At 49.2% G+C, this 14,065-nt stretch overlaps 1 protein-coding gene across 1 annotated transcript in view; it reads right to left on the reverse strand.

The window, feature by feature from the left end:
- LOC137467700 (serine/threonine-protein kinase PAK 3-like) overlaps positions 1–14,065 on the reverse strand; it is a 176,072-nt gene that overhangs the window by 40,142 nt on the left and 121,865 nt on the right. The window lies entirely within an intron of this gene.

The following is a 14,065-nucleotide window of genomic DNA, read 5'->3' on the forward strand; positions in this document are numbered from 1 at the left end:
CGAAGGGAAGAGAACACACTGACATTTTCACACAATTTTGGCATGGGTATAGCGAGGACCAACAGCAATATATTAAATGTTACCTCTACTTAGTTCCTGCTACAGTCTTCTGCTTTTTCATTTTGGGAAGCAAAATCAAAGCTGTCTCAATGGAGTATACAGGTGATCACTCCTGCTTCCCAAACACATACAAACAGCTTTGGGAAAAATACAAAGCCAACCAAGGCAATAAACATTTAATCTCATAAGGGAACCACTAATACAACTCTTCCAAAAATGCGTATTTTTATCCTCTGCTCAGGACAGTCCTGTGGTTTGAAATCTTTTGAATAAAACACTTGAAACAACCAGCTCTGTGAATATGACAATGAGACAATCCTGTTACTTTTAACCTTTCAGTAATATAACATTAATTTTGAGTACACCATTACATACTGTTTCCATTACCAGAAATCTTGATCCTGAATGAAATCTCGTACTGAATTCTTGTCATGTATAACATATAGTTTACTAAGGAATACAGATAAAAAGGAAAACCCTTACCACAGCAACAGCTAGCAAGTGTGGGAGGAGGTCTCAGAAGAGATCTGCCGGGATTACCATGGGAAACTACTGTGGTGTAGGGGCATGGTAATAAGATTCCCGCCGTTCCCTATGTCCATCATTTGGTGTACCCTCCCCAGTTAATGTCAGTTAAGCAATGGTACCATCCCAGGTTCTGGAAAGTTCTTTGTTCTAAGTTCTGTTATTGGTTCCCTCCTTGAAACCACTCCTTCCCTTATCTCCCATTGGTTTGTACTATCCCTATCCCTCCCACAAGATCTTACCCCATTGGAGGTATGTACCCCGACCCCACCTCCTCTCTCTCGGATATAACCCCTATCCCCTCCTTCGGGGGCGTCTCCGAGGGCTCTGGTCACCCAGACCTCGGAGTGCAGGCACTCAGGGCAGCTCCCCTCTCAAGAGGTTGTCTCCCTTTGCTCCTTTTACCTTTTCCTGCCTTTTCCTGCCTTGAATAAACCTCTGAGAACTGCAGCGCTCCGTGTGCCGACCCGTCTATTTGGTGGATTCGAGCTTTAGTCATCTGGGGCTCCTCAGGTGGCTCAATCATGTCACCTCCTCAGGTGGCTGAATCACTTGGATGCAGAGGGGGGATGTTTGGCAGGGAAACAGCCCTTGTGGTGAGCACTGTCCTGTATGGATCTATGGAAGTGGTCCTGAAGGTCCCTCACGAGCCTCCCGTTGTCCAGGCTAAAGCTCCCTCAGCACCTCCTCATTGGCCTTGCACTCCACACCCTTCCCCAGCTCCCGTGTCCTCCTGTGCACACGCTCCAGCCCCTCAAGGCCTTTCTGCTTCACAGGGCCCCACAACTGGACACAGCACTCCCAGCTGTGCCCGCAGCGCTGCCCAGCCCAGGGGGACGGTCACTGCCCTGCTCCTGCTGCCCCACTGTTGCTGGCACAGGCCAGGATGCCCTTGGCCTTCTTGGCTACCTGGCCACGCGCTGGCCCACCTTCAGCTGCTCTTGACCGGCACCCCTGGGTCCTTTTGGCCCACTGGGCTCCCCCACCACAAAGTTGCCCGTTTGACTTCAAATACAGCATCCACAATTTTACATTGTCCTTCTAGTTCTACAACCACATCTTGTAAGGTAGTAGCATGAAGTTTGATAGGAATAAAAATCTAGGTCACTGTGACTTGTTTAAAATGGGCTAATTCAACTCTACAGGAAATTCCTCATTTAAAGTATTCATCCCTGTCTGGTGTCAGTAAGCAATGTTGTCTCTGCAAACTGTGTTTGTTGGTATTCAAGGCTCTGAAATGGAAATTAGGAAATATCCAGATATGGCTTTGTGTTTGTTGTTGAAGGCATGAAAATGGATTTTCTGTCGGCCTGCATGGCTGGCCCTGTACAGTCTACTTGTTCTGGCTAAGCTCACAGCTTACTCTACAATACTTCAACACCAAGAACATGAAATGTTCCTTTCTCACTCACCTTAGGATCAGCACCGCTGAAGACATGCTTCAGGTGACCTGTAGTGGGCAAGGGAAAATGAACCAGATGCTGTGAGAAAATTGCCTGGGCTGGTGAATCCCACAGAACAAGCAACGCAAACAGAGAGTATTTTCCGTTTCACAACATCCCTCCATGTCATGGTTTGACACTGGCGCGATGCCAGCGCCCCCATGAAAATATACTTTTTAAAATAATTGCTGTGAGATGTGATCAGGAACAGAGCAGAGCAGGCCCATCTTAGTAACTAAGGAAAGAACTTTATTAAACTACTACTACTATAAAAACTACAAACACTAAATCATGGATGAAGACCTTCCAAAACACCCCTCCTCCTCCCACCTAATTTTTAAACAAACTTAACAGTGAGACACTACCCAGGATCCTGATCAAGTTGCTCCCCTTCAGATATTCAAATACTCAATCTTTCAAGGGAGACAGGAGTCTCTCCTGTGCCACAGACTGCCCAGGAAACACAATTGCCACCCTTGTGTTTCCATGTCACACATGGCAACCGCCCGGAGAAAATCTGCCATGGTGACACTCTTTTCCATGTCACAGTGCTCTCACCACCGTGCATGGACAGACTGCTCATAGGGCTCCTTTAAGGATGCTTTGCCGTGGACCAAAAGAGACAACAGTTAAGTTTCTCATTTTGGGACTACAGTCCCCCCCATTTTCCCCTGGGGCTGAGGGTCTAAGAACAGAGGTCTTCTTCTCCTCTTCTTCTTCCTTGAAGATAGAGGGCTTCTCCACACCTTCTCTCTACTCCTCTGCTGGTAATCACTGAAACAGGTCTCCTGGCACACCAACGCACCACCCTAATTGCAGCTTCTGTTAGGAGAATTTGGTTCAGTCTATGGCTAACAAGAGAAGTCCAGCCACAAGCCACTCCATCATCTCCTTCCAACTCGAGAATTTCTTCTTCCATCATCTCGGATCCCAGACTGTCTCTCTTCTACTTCAAATCAAGGAGGAGTAATATTTTACAAAGCCTTCGTTTCTCAGGAAAGGGTTAAAAGCTCAGACTCCCTCTGCACGGCTGATATCTCTGCCCAGCAGCCGATTCCCAAGGCCAAGGCTGGGCGCCTTCCCCCCCCCCTCCTTCTCCTTCGCGCCGGCAAAGTTACAGGTGCCGTCCGGACTCTCTATCTCTTCCCTCTGGGGGGGGGGGTGACAAAGACATCTCCGCTTCTCTCCACCCTTCCGTCCACAGGAGCTGGCTCGGTTCCAGTCCTTCTACCCCTCAGCTCACCTCGACCAGGCCTCATGGCTTCCCCTCCCCCACCCAGCCCCATGGCTGGGCAGGGGAGGTCTGCACAGCACCCTGACCAGAACCAAAGAGAGCGAGCTCTTGGGAGTTCTTGCTTTTAACCCCCTGTGTTCTCAGAGGCGTATCCCTATCTTCAGTGGTCACTTCAGGTGCCAATAATCCAAACTTGACCACTGATTGGTTTGACCCAACTTCCTGAAAAAAAAAAAATAACTTCCATGTCAAACCACGACACTCCAGGAGATACATTTCATTCACACAACCAGCAAGAGATCAGGACAGTATTCTTGGTTGTGCCTACACTTTGGCCTGTTTAGCCAGTAAATGAATACAAACATGGTCAAGAAAATGCAAATTGTTCTTTAACACCCAATGCTCCTGTTCTACCAAACACATAACACACACAGGATTTTTTAAAATTCTCTCCTTCCAGCACCTTTTTTTTTTTTTTTTTTTTAATCAGTTGTATGCACTAATGCTCATTATCTTGCTGGACACATTTGCCCAGAAAAGCTTCCTCAAAATTCCACTGAGCTGTGGCAGCTCTATTGTGACACAGCACAGCAGCAGCTCCAGGGCTCAGGAGCAGACACTCACTGCTTTGGAGTTTGCATTCCATTGCAAAGGGAATCACTATTTTAGCACTCAGTCAAGGGTCCAATTAGACAGTCAAATCCTTTCATGACAAAATTTAGAATGAAAGAAGCTTTCCGTGAATTATGGGAACACCTGCAGAGTTTTTAGAAGGCCTTCCAAGAAGGTTCTCCAGTTTACATTTTCAAAGCTGTCTTGCTTGTCCCAGCAAACTGAGGAAATGACAGACTCTGCTGCCTCAGACTCTCCCATGGAGGGAACAGAACCCCTGCGGGTTCCTTTGCAAATGCTTCCCCTGTGGCTACAGACACCCCCTTGTTAGCTGAAAGTCTTGACAGGAGCCTTACCAAACCAGCGGCACCCTAATGCTCTTTCTGTTTCAAAATAACTCAGTCACTAAGAAAGAGCAGGAAGACATACAAAAGCCAGGTTCTGTTACACCCAGGGAAAACCTCTACTTACGTGCCAGATTAGTCAGGTAATAGCTGGAATAGGAAATGCCGTAAACAGTGAAAAAAGCAGCAGCAAGTTCCTCAATCATTGTAGCACTGCTGTGCAGATTTGCTCCAACACTAGAAAAAACAAGGCTCTTGTCAGTGTGCAGCTGCCCACAGACAAACGCCTCAACAAGGAGGATGCTCCTGCACTGAGCAAGCCCTAGGACTGCTCTGAGGACACTGAGGCCTTCCGTGCACCAAGTCAACCTTCTGATGTCACCATGACCACATGGCAAGCATGCCCTGACATCACAACGCAAACACTCGATATTGGCCTGTGAATTTATGCAAAGCAATAACCAACCTTCCGCACAGCAAACGCCCAATAGCCTGCGAAGTTCTCCTCTGTCACAAAGGAGCACAAATTCCCCTCGTGAGCCAAACCCTGTTGTTCAAGGGATCCAAGAGTAACTCCAAGAGCGCACCAAGCACCTACAGCCTGTACCCCAACTGAGCACTCAGCTGGGACCCAAGCAAAGGGAGCCAGACCAAGAAAATAGCCCAAAGCACTGCATATCTGAGAAATGACCCTCACTTTTAAAACGTCAAAGGTTTATTAAACCTTAACAAAGCACTGAACAAGGAAAAATTGCAGCACTGGGAGTCTCTATGACCATTACGAGCAGCTCATCTACAAAACGGATCTCTGCCTTGTATACCCTTTAGCCCCTCCAGAGTTTTGTCAGTCAACCCTTTCTCTGCCGTCCACTGGTGGAGATTCCTTTCTTACATCTTGACTGGAGGTCAGGTGTTGTTACACCGCGCCTCCTGGTCACAAGCCGGCCCTTCCCAAAAGCCCTGACTACCAAGGCTATTACAAGGGGGAGGGGAAGTAGAACTATGGCAGGATATATTACAATAACATCACTATACATTTTAACATCCACATAATATCTACCTCTCAATTGTGAGAGCCAACTATTACATTAATCATCTATAACACACAGAACCAGGAGAGAACGCACTGTTGGCATAACAGCTGAAATAATTCCAAACAAATCTCCCACATATTTGCACGTTTATTGGATATGCCCAGGGCTCCTGAGTACGTACATCTCTGCCTTTATTCCCCTTTGGGAACAGTCAAACTGGCAGCATCTGCCTGCCCGCAGGAGCTGCTCCAAGCTGGGAATGCAACTGGCGGTGCTGATTTCCAGAGGCTTCTGTTTCCCAGGAGAAGCCAAGGCAGGAGCGGGTTGAAAGGTGTTGGTGCTGCTGCTGCTGCTCTGTGCCAGAGAGCCCCGGCTGGGCAGGGCACGGTGCCCACGGTGCTGCGGGCTCTTTCTCCTGCCAGAGCAGGGCACACCTGGGAACAAGGCATGGCAACTTGTGGGGAAACCAGAGGGTGTGTGGGGGCTGCATTGCTCTGCACACACCCAGGCCACCTGTGCCACAGAGTTCTGGAGCCTAAAAAGATAAAGCAGATGGAAATAGCTGGAAAAGGTTTCATTTTGACCTTTCTTACCTGTTCACAGAAGTTGCCAAAATGAAAGTTACCAAGCAGGGCCTGATCCCTGCTGCCAGCTCAGGGTTAGAAAGGAGGCATTCGTTTATTCCAGTACTCGGTGCATAGGGAATCACTTCCCTAACACTTGCACACCCAGCAATCCCACTTACTAGTTTGTATCCATGGAACTAGGACATATTCAATACTTAGCTGAAACTTACAGGCTAAACATTACTCCAAATTATTTGACATATTTAAATCATTTCTCAGAATTTACTGACATCAGAGTAGGAGTATCCTGTAGGTCCCCGGTGGTCAGTGCCACAGGTTCAGGAGGAGACCCATGCACAAAATAATCTAAGACACAACTGGGCTTGCAAAGCAAATTTATTCCATTAGTTCCAGTAGCAAATAATACATACCAAGCCCTGGATTCCTAAAAACCCACTGAGCAGGAGAGGGAGATGGAGCGTGGTGCTCGGTGGCAGGGGAAGGTAGGCAGTGCACTTCCAGGACATCCCCTGGACCAAAACGGTGTGCATCTCGTCCTTCTCACCCCTCCAGCCCAGAACCAGGCCTTATATCTCCTGCGCAGGAGCAGAATTTTCCCAGTCACAGCATCAGCTCACACATGGCCGGCACGTCAGATGAGGCCACGATGGCTCACCATACCGACTCCATGCCAACAACAGCTCCATTATGCATTGTTCCCCTTTCAAACCTTAACTGCCCACCGATTGACCAATGCCTTGTTTCACTTTCAAGGGTCATGTTTCCACCCATTAAACAATACACTTTTCTTCATTGTCTTGTGTCACGATCCGCTTATTGCGGGGTGTCGTGATGGTTCTTTTCACCGATCCCAAAAGTACAAAAAGGCAAACAACAAGGGACTATCAGTTAATCACAACAAATGCACCTTTATTAGGGGCCAAAACAGTATATGCGATAGTGGGGATCAGAAAGGAGATAAAAGAATAGAGAGAGAGAGAGAGAGAGAGAAGAGGGGGGTGGGAATAGCTACCAACACAGGCGAGATCCTCAGTGGTCCGGACGATGGGGATCCGTCTGTTGTGTCGGGGGAGTCTCCGAAGTTCTGGTCGACTCGGAGGGTCCAGTTATAGTCCACAGAGGAAAGACGGGGGAACAAGTGTAACAATGAAAGTCCATTGTAATCACCACGAGGGAACAGGTGAGTCCACAAGAAACCACCAAAGCAAGACGAATACAATGAAGAATAAGTCCATTGAAATTACTGAAGGGAAACAGGTCATGTCATTAGTGGTCAGACCACCAAATTCCCCTCCTCCCTATAGTAGGGGTCTCAGTCTCAGTCCTTGGGAGGAGGGTTCTCATTCTTTATTTGTCACAGTGGTAACGAGGCAGATGAGGGGTCTTCAATGGAGGACCACGGAAGTCCCCCCAAAAGTTCATTCGGCTTAAGAACGTAGATTAGAAGCAGGCCGTGCATCAGGCTGTCCCGAGCTGGGTCCATGTCAGGTCTTTGCCAAGTCCTTGCCAACTCCTTGCCAAGTTCTTGTCAGGCCTTGTTCGGAACAGCTAGCACGATGGTTCAGTGGTTCCACCTGCAATGTGTCCTGTTCTAAGCCGGAACTGCAGCGGGGGAAGGGATTCTTTCTCATGGCAATCGGAAGGCAGAATGGAGAACAAGGGGCTTCAGACAGGCTCTTACATCTTGTCAACCTGCTCAACCATGGATCAAATAAGGCAGGGCCTCGGACACGACTCAGGTTCCTGACACAGGCCTTTGGGAAATATTCCATTCCTCAAATTCTCCTTTGCTGGTCAAGAGCCTCCTAAAAACACTTTCTTCCCTTTGAATGCATTCCAGCTACCTTCTTAGCAGAACCACTCTCTTTATTCTCAAGGCTAAAGTAGCCACTTGCACACATTAGGCACTGCAATGGGGCAATACAGGGTTCAGCCGCGCCTGTTAAAGCTAAAGGAATTCTCCAGACTAAGCCCTATTTGTTACACTTAACGCCTCTCCTTCCTATTCTGGAAATCAAACACAAGCATTTCATCAATACACCCTGCGAGTGCTCTTGCTGAGGGAAGCCACATTGCTGTGTCAATAAAGCAGCCAGGACTCGGTCTCTTCGTGCAGGGAAAGCCAACTCTTTATTCACATGACTCCTTTTTATACCGTTTTCACAGGCCTCGTGTTCAACTCCAATTGCCTGGTCGTTTTCTTGCCAAACAATTCATTGCTTAGAAGGTGGTTTTGTGTGGACGTGCTAAGACTCCCTCTTCTACTCATGTGTTTACATTTTTCCTTTGTGGACTCTCATGGGACAGATTTCTTGTTTATTCCAGAAGCAAACTGTAATAACTGCAGTCATTCTTATGATTTTTCACACGGGAAGTTAGCTAGCTGCACGTAGAAGACATAACAGGCCAGCTGGTCATTTTTAGCAGAGCAAGGCCTGATTTTATAAGGCCTTTCTTTCACAATGCCCCTACCTGTCTGCAACACATTGTGACTTTCTTTCAGAAAATTAATGAAGAAAATACAGATTGCCTACTGCAATTGTTCTGCTCTCTTCTAAATCAGTTTGCTACTCAAGCAAAACCCTCAGGCACGTCCCCGATTCCCTCTCTCCCAGCAGCTCAGAGCTGCGTTGCACAGCGCTTGCTGTGCGCCAGAGAGCACAAAGCCGGCTGGCCTGCTGGCCCTGAATATTTCTGCCAAACACTCTGCATTGCACACCTTTGCTCTGGCTCAGTGCAGAACTGCAGGAGCGCAGGCGCTTCCTCCCAGAGCTGTGTGAGGCGCTGGCTCCTGCAGACGGGACCTGACAAGCTGTCACTGCCTCCCGCTGGCCGCGGGTCCCCTGGCAGAGCTGCCGTGCCTGAAGGACGCTGCCCTGTGCTCCAGCCTGCCCAGCAGCCCGGCTCCCTCCCCCGGTGCCCAGAGTGCTGCACACACTGGTAACCTTTCCTTTCCCAGGAGCCACAGGGCAGCCGGCAGAAGAGTAGGAAAGCTCAGCCAGGCCACCGGCCCTCGGCTGCCCCTCGCCTTTCTCTGCCCCGCGGCAGACTCCAGACGGCCAATGCCTCCGGTCGGGGCTGTGCCCAGCAGGGCTCCGCTTCCCCTCGGGAGCAGCCAGCTGCCGCTTGGGCTCTGAGAGCAGAGGATGTGCCCGGTGCCAGGAAGAGGCCTGCAGGGCCGGGCTGCCGCCTCCTGCAGCTACAAGGGTCCCCTGGCAGCCTGCCTGTGCCGAGGCTCAGGCTGCTCCGGGCTCTGCCGGGGCTCTGCTGCGGCTCCAGCCCGGGCAAGGCCGGGCCCGCTCTCACCTCACAGTCGCTGACAGCTCTGCACCGGAGGAGACCTTTCAGAGCACCCTCTCTGATCTTTCTGCTTTCTCAGCTGAGCAAGGCTCTCCTCCAGCCAAAGACATTGCACTTAGGGATACAAGTCCAAGTGGCAGGCGCCCAAATGCTCTCGGGTCACAGCTGAAGGCCTGCATCAGCACAGGGTGTTTGGACTGCCCCACTCCCCCTTTGGTTTTTCCTGCAAATGCCATTGCCCTTTCTGCCTCAAACAGAAGTACCACAGCAGGGCAAAAACAGACCAGTGGGCCGTATTCCAAAGGCAGCGTGGTCTGAAGAGAATGAATGAAGGAGAGCCTTCCCCACTTTCACACCGTGCCAAAGACTCCCTAAGTGTCACTTTGCACCTTTAAGAAACAACAGGCAATTCAGGAGGAAACCTTGAGGTTATTCACGGAGTGAGAAAGAAGGGAATCTTCAAGGTGAGTTGTGGTTTCAGAAACTTTATTCATTTCCAATGCTACTGTTCCCTGTCCTATTAGACAATCCTACCCTAACACTAACCCTAACCCTGACCTACAATCCTAGTCAAAGTAAATGGTAATGGTCCTGATGTGATTATCACATTCTTGTCTCCTTCCTCTTCTTCACTGAAACAAACAGTGGCAGCAGGCTGGACGCAGGCTCAGCAAATGTTACAAATGGATGCTGCCCAAAGGAAAAAAAAAAAATCAATGAAAACCAATGAACCATGCGTGTCCAAGCTCAGTATTTCACAGGATTCCTCTGGCTCCTAGAAAGATGCAGAAAGAGGACCAATGGGACCATCTGCACCCCATCTTTATGTGCAGGACCTTGCCATCACAGGCAAACCTGGCCCAGAATCCCACTCATCCGTTTATTCTGGTTTCTCCATCTTGCTGGGATTTTTGCCCTGCCAGCACTCCAGAAGTGGTGCTTTCTGTCCCTGGGGTTTCTTCCTTTCAGGAAACTCCAAGGACTCACATAGGTCCCTGTCTTTGAAAGACAGGCACCATGCTCATTTCCACAGGGAGACAGAGCAGTGTCTACCTTTCCATGCCCTGCCCCTCCTGTGCTGGATGGCACCGTTCTTCCCGACAGGGCCAGCCCAGTGGTGCTGGCTCCAGCAGTTCCCTCTCTGCCACACAACCTGGCAGTAAGCCTGGGCCAGTTCCCCTCTGCCTGAGCGTGCCAGGCAGCAGATGGGGCTGGGACAAGTCTCTCTCAGCTGTCCCTGTTTGTGTGCCAGAAAGCTCTAAGGGTGGGGTGGGGGTCACAAACGAGAGGCTCACCATGAGCCCCTCACAGCCCCTCCTGCCCGCAGCCAAATCTCTCCAGACTGCTCTGCCAGGACTGACATCCTTGGGTTCCTCCACCACCATTTCATCGCTCTGTACCCTGCATTGCTCTACTTCAATTCTTTTGCCATTAGAAAAAACAGAACACCCCACCAAATTACAAAACAGGGCGACAGAAACAGAGGACAGAGCGCCTCTCCTCTGAGGACAGGCTGAGAGACCTGGAGTTATTCAGCCTGGAGGAGAAGAGGCCCCAGGGAGACTTCATTGCTGAGTTCCAGTACTTCAAAGGGGATTCTCAGGAAGTAAGAGATACCTTTTTAACAGACTCAGTTGCAATAGGACATGGGATAATATTTATAATATATAATGGGGATTGAGTCAGATTAGGTCTAAGGAAGAACTTGTTTACATGGAGCATGGTGCCACACTGGCACAGGTTGTCCCAAGAGGTGGTAGGTGCCCCATCCCTGGGTAGGGATGGGGCAAACATTCCAGGTCAGGTGGAAAGGGGCTCTGAGCAACCTGACCTCTCCCTGCTCATTGCAGGATACTTGGACCAGATGACCTTCCCAGGGCCCTGCCCGCCCAGCCCAGCCCAGACTAGGATTCCTCACCATTTTCATTTGAACAGCGCTAGGAGTGGAGGTCGGGAGAAAGAGGGCTCATCTGATGCCTTGGACTTCAGAGGAGGAGGAGCCCATCCCTCGGACACTGTTTCACCTGCAGCCCCTTAGCATTTTACCTGCAGGAGCTCCTTGGCAGACCAGCGCCACGCCTCGTCTGTCTGCAGGCAGCAGCTCAGGAAGTTGGGCAGGCAAGGCGAGAATCGGTTGGGCTGCTGCAGCTTTGGTGTCTCTCTTGTGGCTATCAGGAGTTGAGGCTGGGGAAAAGGAAACACGAGGCTCCAGCTGCTTCTTTCCCATCTGTAACTGCTCTCCCAGATCCCATTGTTTAAGCTCCATTCTGCAGGGCAGTTTCTGCCCTGGCAGAGACCCAGAGATTACTTTCTTTACCAAACAAAAACCCAAACCCTGATGCAGCCACAGCTTGTCCAGCATTCAGCAGATCGTGCCTTGGCAGCTGATTTCATTGACTGACCTAGCTGGTGGAACTACATCAGCAAAAGCATGTTTTGCTTCTCTGAGCATTCACACCAGCCTGACAGGCTATTTGGAAAGGGGAGTTTGTTCTATCCATACTATTTCCAAGGATTATTACATGAAAGGAATATTTGCAGTGCTTGTTGGTCCCTCTAGCACTGCTTTCATGAAACAAAAATCATCAAGTTGTTTTTTTTTTTTTTTCCTCTTGAAAAAAATGCAGATGCAGAATCCATCTAAAATAGACAGAAATAACAACGGAAGGAAGCCTGGGAGTCTCCATGAAGATGCCCACCACAATAGGAACAGCTCTGTCCTGGTGGCACTGAAAAAGATTATGACCAAAGCGACTTTGTTACTTTCTTCTTCAACCCAGAGGAAAATTTCCTTCACTTTTCCCACACCCCCAGAGGTCACAAAGAGGGTTTTATCCTGTCTCTCTGCAGCTGTGCTCAGCCACTGGATATGGTGGGGAGCTAGAGTCCTCACTGTCCTTAGAACTGTGCAAGCCAGGGATGGCCCTGCTCCTGTGGTAAAGGAACACAGCACTGGCATCAACCGCCCACGTTGGATCCCAGCCCCGGGCACCTGGCTGCAAGCTCATCAACTTGTTAAAGTACCCAGAAACAGCCAGGAGTTTAGTGTACAATTCTAACTGCAGTCGGAGAAAAACACATCCTAAACTTACCCAGGGCACCCACACGCATGACTGAACAATGTACAGATGATTTGAAAGCCTGAAAGTTTTGAAGACCCGCAGGATTTGGAAAAGATGCTACAGTATGGAGGAAAATTGATGTGCTTTGGTTAATGAAGGGAAAAACAAGCAGAACTGCTTGGGCATTGCTTTGGTGGTTTTTTTCTCCTTTTTCTTTTTATTTTCTTTTTTTTTTTTTTTTTTTTTCTTTTTATTTTCTCTTAATTTTCCTCTTCTTTTCCCTTTTTCTCTTACTTACTTTTCCCTCAGAGCAAATCTGCTTGGGGCTGCCAGGACTGAGCCTTGCAGGCAACACAGGGACTGAGAGTACCTGGAGTACAGCCCGGGGAAACACTGCAACTGCAATCTTCTTCTGCACTAAGAAGGACAACTTCTGCCTCTCTTTAGCTGCCATCGCCGTGACATCAGCACTGCCGCCCTCTACCTGAGCAGAAAAATAATGAAAAACTTTCCTGAACAAACAGTCCCTTGCAAAGGTGGGCAAGGTCATTCTGATGACTCCTTTGGTCTCCAGGCCTCTAAATATACTGGACCTGTCTGTGCCACGGCTGCAGGAAGGACATTGACCTCCTGCCACAATTACAGGAACGGCCGAATGGCAGAATTACCCCAACATCTTCGGCAAACTCCTGGAAATTCTTGGCCATGGCTCTGCCTGGGTCAATCTCCATTGACTGTTATTACCAACCTTCTGAGTACACCAATAATCCCTGCCTCCCACAGCTTTTAGCAGGAAAATAGAGTGAAGCTGGCCTGATGTTCTGTGTTCACAACTGGGCCCCACTCTCTGGTCACCCTGGTGGGTTGAGTCCTCACCCAGCAGGGCCTGTGGTGGACAAGAGAGCAAAGCAGAAAAGTCAGAGATGCAGATGGGAAAGAAAAACCTCAAACTGACATTTGAAATAAGCACTCATTCAATAAGAAAATGGTTTACACACCCACAGCTCCACATTTGTGCAGGAGGGAAGAAGGGGAATAGGAGTGCAGAGAGCGGGAGGGATTGTGCACACCCAGCTCATCGTCAGGCTCGGAGCTTCATCTCGCGGCTGCTGGCCACCAGCAGCAGCTCCTGGCCAAGGGGGCTGGAGGCCACCACATCTCTTGGGGATCTGGAGCTCAGCGGGGCTCTCAGAGACATGGACATGCTTTCTGATGGCCTTTTACTTATTACTTTTTAATGGCACCCATCTTGCATTTCTCAGCATTGAATCTCTCTTAATGTCCATGTCGGAGTCACTGATGGACAAAGCTGCACGTCTGGCAGGGCTGGACCTGGATGGACGTGGATGGTCTTGGTGGGAGGAGTTCAGGCATCACCCCAAAGCAGGCTCACCTGTAGATGTGCAGGACCAGGTGGAACATTTTGGGGAACAAATTGGAGCCTCTTATTCCCCAGAGATGCTCAGAGCATAACTACAAGACTAAGGAAAGGGATGAGCATCTGGTTAAACCCAAAGTAAAATCAGCTGCGTGGGACCCTGGACAAGGAAGGCAAGAAAGCAGAAGATCATGTATTAGAAACACTCCTGCTCTTTAGAGCTATGCTTTTATCCTACAGGAGATAGATCTCTCAAGTCAGAGAGACAGTAATTATTTTCTAACAAAAAACTGATACCATTTGCTTACACCTTAGGAAAACTGCATCTTGAATTTCAGCAGTGGTCAGTGATGTTTAAGCTGCTTTTTTGCAGCTGAAAATCTGGCTGATGAGATCCAACCCAAAGGCATCTTCTCCCATACCAGCACCTGTGACACTGATGACAGCATGCAGGGCATGTTTTTTAGCAAGGAAAACAGCTCCTTTC

This window comes from Anomalospiza imberbis, unplaced genomic scaffold (genome assembly GCF_031753505.1).
Source record: "Anomalospiza imberbis isolate Cuckoo-Finch-1a 21T00152 unplaced genomic scaffold, ASM3175350v1 scaffold_76, whole genome shotgun sequence".
In the NCBI taxonomy this organism is placed as follows: domain Eukaryota; kingdom Metazoa; phylum Chordata; class Aves; order Passeriformes; family Viduidae; genus Anomalospiza; species Anomalospiza imberbis.